Below are 6,000 nucleotides of genomic sequence, written 5' to 3' on the forward strand. Positions count from 1 at the left end.
AATTAATGTTGACACTTATTTAATGATGCTTCGAACACTTTAGTACATCACACTAGATCTTCATATTTAGTGAGTGACGATAGTGAGGTACTAGATTTTGCTAAAATGAAATTAATGTTGATATAGGGAATAAATAAAGTTATAGTCAATAGGGAAATTAACAGTAGTTTAACTATCAATTAAGCATAAAAGCCTTAAATTAAGCTTACAAAGGTTACACATCTTTATAACAAGAGCTTAAAAGTTTCCTATTTTTCTCTTAATTCAATTAAAATCACTGCAGTGTTTTACTTAGTCTCATTCATTGTTAACTCAACAATTCAAATGGTACAATTTTTCTCAATTCATTAACAGAAGCCAGTACAGGAACAGTACCACAGTGAAGTAGAAGCTATTTAACTTGAATGGCTTGAATTTTATACTTCTGATGGATACGTTGTTCAACTATTCTTATCTTAAGAATTTTGAATCTTATTTTAATCATCCTGAAATTTGGCTTTACATTTACCATGATTAATGAATTCGTTACTATAATGATATGTTTACCTACATGGGATTAATTATTTACGTAAATAAATTTATAAATATGTGGGTATTACTATATATACAATTATCATAAAGCTGTTGTTGAAGGTAGCACTGTGAATCTCAATTAAAATAAAGAACTAAGAAGAAGTGAAGATATAAAAAATTTTTGGATTCCGTATTATATTTAATAAATTATCCGAGCAGATCCTGGAAACTGCAGCTATTCTAGTAACGTAGACCATAATACGGAATCCAAAAGTATATATCTTCATTTCTTATATATATCTTTTTCATATAATTAATAAATTATAATAAAATTATTTATATATATTTAATTACTAATAGAGAATAATATTTCTAAGATCTTTTGTCGAATATTTTTTGCTATTAATTTCATTATTTTCAATTATTTTTTTTTGTGGTACGGTTAACAACTGAACTATATTAAATATGTTATTGTGCATAACTGTTCAAATATCAATTTACGATTATTTAATACTGGCTGTTCTGTAAAACATCATCGCAAAACAAATTAATATTTTATCGCCATTTTCAGGTATATTTCGATGGAAATAATAATGGAAAGTAAATATTGGCAGTATTTGAAGCACTCAATTTTATATTTTATCGAATAGAATTCCTGTCATTACATTTCGGGATAAACATCTGAGGAATGTTTAATTAAATTTTATCGTTAAACATTTTTTAGTTGTCAAATATTTTTAGTAACAAAATATAGACGTTAATTAAGGTTTAAAATATAAAAAAATGCTTTTACTGTAGGCCTTGTTGATAGGTTCTTATTTGTTTTGTCTGGTTTCTTGGATTTATTTTTCTCATTATATCTTTTCAAGCATAGTAGCACGTTTCTTGTCATGGCTGTTGTTTCTTGAAGTACACCATATGCATTTTGATAAAGCTTGTGTATATGTTGCGTTTAAAATATTACTTTCTGTCTGATAAAAGTGTTGATATCAATTAAATACTTTTATGATAAAGCAATGTTTTTTTTTTGATAGAAATATGTCATTATGATTGAGTCATTAGTTTGATTATTTATCGGTAAAATATATACATTTTTTGATACATGATATATTTGTTCATAATAATATTCATTCATTTAAAAATTAATTGGTATTAATAAATGATATTGAACTACCCATAAAGCTTTAGAAAATTTTAGAAGAGTATTTTTAATATTCAAAAATTATAATATTAGGTATTCATTTTTATGTTGTATTTTCTATCAAATTTTCTAAGACACAAAATATTTCGAGGTAAAAAAAATGATATGCCTGTATGTATACTGAATAAAATGTTATTTTAACAACAATATATATTAAAGCTTTAATTCTTACCTTTTTAGTTAGAAGGAATTTATTTAAAAACCTCGGATTGTCTTTGGACGTTTTTGAACTTGACACTACACACAAGAAAATATAGTACCAACACTAGTTAGAGTCACTGTGGATATTTGAGTTTATTCTACTGATACTGTTTTAGTTGTTTGAAACGCGCCAATTAACAAGCAGAATGGCTAGAACCAATTGCTGCTTGGGTTGGTTGCAACTGGACGTTTTTGCTGCAGATGAGGTACCCGGTGTTCGTCTTCTGGGCCTTCCGCTATGGGAGTAAGCCGAAGAAGGTCGCGTCGTCGCTTTTACGCAACGAAGAGCACCAGGAGTCGGTACCATTGGACGGTTCTTCGGCCGCCGAAGATTCCATCGGGGTTAACAGTTAGATGTGCGCTAAGCATAGGACGTCGGCACTAGCTGAGATATTTCAAATCTAGGGGTGATAAAAATAACTCATATTCCTAATGATCTCGTTTGAACTTAAAACATTGTCATTTTATAGGATACTAGTTGGTTCAGTCGCAATTTTATAATAGACCTATAAATTAGTTTTAATGTTTTTTTTTTAATTTGAAGCTATATTATCAAAAATCGATACAATATATTGTCTATTATAGCCACTGATTTTTCTCATATTTCAGGTAATTTACGGATTTCATCTCGCAAGAAGGTTGTATCTTTTGAGGGCTATTTACGAATCGCTATCATGACTTATATGTCGGAACAATTAGTAATCAGAAAGAGGAAGGTTTGGACAATACGACGGGTGGGGTAGCACTTCTCATTTTAATGTTTCGAAGTAGGTTTTCAGCAGTTTTGCAACATGTGGTCGAGCGTTGTGTCGTGCTGAAGAATAACATTGCTGTGTGTTTGCTCGCATTCCGGTAGTATTTTACGCATTTCACGCTCAAACGCATCAAATGTAGTCGATAGCGACCCCATTGATAGTTTCGTCGAGTAAGACCTTCAAATCCTCATCTTCAAAATTTGGCTATCCATAATGCTCTTTGTCTTCAGTGTCAAAATTAAAAAAAGAAAATGTCGGAAGTAGTGTTCACTTGTTGAAATCGACGGCTGATGGTTGCCCTAAGTTTCACACAGTATTCAATAAAAAAGCAAAAATTATGGCATTTTCAACGCACAAAAAATCATTTTGTTCGCACTTCGACGAAATGACATACTGAGAACTGAAGCCCTGAAGAAAACCAAATTTATTCAGTGTAATTTAATACACAGTATAACCATCTGTTGTAAATCTCTAATTTATAGAGCTGATATATGCTTTAAGATGCTTTTCATTTTATTTATATTATAAATATTCAATAACAAGCGGCAAAATGTAAGATAATACTGAGTTAAAATAGCTCTCGATATCAAAATCAATATATATTTCTAATACTCGAAGACCATGTATCAAATGCTAAAAAGGGTTTCAAATGGTATAACTTTTATTTTGACATAAAATAGTGAAAATAGTAATACTTATTTGTAGGTTCCGAATCAATTTACTATGTACGAGGGTCGTTCAAATGTGTTCGAGACAAATACTCTGACACACGTATGTACTATTGAAAAAAGCCGCTTTTCATTAACAAACAAAGCTTTACACAAGTTTTCTCCTCATTACTTCTCATTCTGAAGTAAATACTAATATAACAGCACTACAAATAGTTCCTGCATAGAACTGATTCTTCGCGTCTCACAACTGACTATTCAGCTGGTTTAGCATCTTATAGCATAAATAATTCATTTGCGTCTTGTTTCAAAAGAATTATGTAATAGTATTTTTTGGATGTATTTTAGAGTATCATTTTACTAAGTGGACCAAACAATTAACTTATTTTATCTGGACTGGACGTACTCTAGCGTAGACTCTGAATCAATGTCATCAACATTAAACTGGTTAAACATTCTCGGACTACCGACTGGCGAATTTGGAAACGTCGCATTTTGCACTGCTGACTTTTGAACATTCTCAATTATAAACAATGATAAACATAAATTTACGAACATACACCAGCAGAATTTGAACCCATGACTATCGCTACTGTAGGACGACCATCCTTTAACCATTGGCCAGCTATAAGCCTATAATTTATTTAATAATTACCGTGGTTAACTCAATCAACTACATACAGACACATTTCTTGTAACCTTATTTCATTGGACACGTGGATAACTTATTTATATCTTGTTTTACAGTAGAATCTAAAACATACTTAGATTGTTCCAATTTCATTAAACAAAGCTAAGGTAATTTAAAAAATATTTCCAGAACATTTGTTCTATTGTGTTGATATAAGAACATTATTATTACGCATCGTATTGTTTATAAGGAATGTTTATTACGAATTATTTAAATGAGGCGTGACTACACAAAAGATATTTCTCAAAAGATACAAGTGTTTTCGTACAATCAACACGAGAGTGTGAGAATAGATAAACCGTTGGATATTATATAAAACTAAACAGTTATATGGATCTTGTGTAATAATTAAAATATGATTATTTTTTTAAATTATTTATTAACAGTAACACAATTGTTGAAAAGCTTGAATAACATTGTTGAAGAGTGCCCGGCCTTGGCCGTAAACAGTGATGGTAAATATTTCTTTCGTTGCACATCTGTTGGAAGCTATATGGAATAACTGTATAGTATGTCATTTCGTGGTTAAAGACCCATGAAACATATTAAATTCGAGAAATAAAATTATCTCATATATCCGTGTATATTTTCTTTCTTGCATTTTTCAAAAAAAAAAATCCATTATTAGAAGACCTAGAAGCATTTTTTGGTGGTGCGAGATATCAAAATAATGGATGATTTTAGCGCTTTCTATTCAAATCTTACTTTTGATGCTTTATTATAATGTTCAGCGGTGTAGTAATTTAAATCAATACTATAATATAACAATCGATTTTATGTATCAAATATATTTCTGATCTTATATTCAAAATACTGTGAACACAAGTTAACATATTATTTTTAAATTATTCCCTGCACTCTGTTGTGAGAGAAATATGATTAGCTTAATACAAAACATCTAAAGCGTTCATGTCTACACAGTCCACCTATAAGAGGCCTATGGGGGGCCTATGGGAATTAGGTATGTGACAATCGCCAAAAAGCAGAAGCATTTGCTGAATATTAAGCTAATATTGAACATAATTTACCGTACATAGAAGCTGAAAATTCGATGATTGAATTAGTCACGCCGAAAGAGTTAACCAAAGTTATTAAAACTGACATTAACCCCAGGAAATCACCGGGCTACGATTTAATAACAGGAGAATTACTGCAAAAACTACTAAGAAGGGGAATTATTAAACTCACCAACTTGATCAATTACATATAATTGGGCACAATCTTGGAAAATAAGAATTAATGAAAGTAAATCTGTACATGTGCAGTTCACCTATAAACAGACCGTACAAGCACCAATAATATTAAATAACACTATCATTCCATATAGCAGCAACGCTAAATATCTTGGAACGGATCTCGATGCAAAATTTCGCTGGAAGGAACATATAAAGAAGAAAAGAAAAGAACTGGAATTGAAATATAGGAAAATGTACTGGCTAATTGGAAGAAAATCACAATTATCAGTACATAATAAATTGCTATTATAAAAGCAAATATTGAAACCTATATGGACATAAGGAGTTCAATTATGGGGATGTTCTGCAAAGAGTAACGTTAATAAAATACAAATTTTTCAGAACAAAGTCTGAGAGCTATTCTGGGTGCACCCAAATACTATAGGACTGATTACCTACATCGAGACCTTCAGATACCCACAGTCAAGAAATTAAGAGAATTGCAAGGTGGCATGATGAAAGACTCCATTCTCATACTAATATTGAAATATTGCAACTTTTGGATAACACCAGAACAGGACACAGACTCAAAAGAATCAAACCATCTGATCTTGTGTAGTGTTGTGTAGTGAGGGGCATATATTAAAAAATTCAGCAGTGACATGTATAAACATTAGTTCACCAGAGACTGAGTTAGGGCCGATGGGTCCTCCTAGTTATATACCTAGATTTAAGATAGCATAAAGACAAATTGTAGGTTGGAGGGAAACGACTAGTAACAATATATTTATTAAAT

At 30.8% G+C, this 6,000-nt stretch overlaps 1 protein-coding gene across 1 annotated transcript in view; it reads right to left on the bottom strand.

Annotated features, from left to right (window-relative positions):
- tyn (trynity) overlaps nt 1-2,164 on the bottom strand; it is a 139,230-nt gene extending 137,066 nt beyond the window's left edge. The window contains exon 1 of the mRNA XM_076403324.1: nt 1,887-2,164. The gene's annotated coding sequence lies outside the window, so the exon portion shown is untranslated. The remainder of the gene's footprint in view (nt 1-1,886) is intronic.
- Nucleotides 2,165-6,000: the final 3,836 nt, after the last annotated feature.

Source organism: Rhynchophorus ferrugineus, unplaced genomic scaffold, assembly GCF_030347505.1.
Source record: "Rhynchophorus ferrugineus isolate W39M unplaced genomic scaffold, kcgeb_rfMv2 rfM4, whole genome shotgun sequence".
NCBI lineage: Eukaryota > Metazoa > Arthropoda > Insecta > Coleoptera > Curculionidae > Rhynchophorus > Rhynchophorus ferrugineus.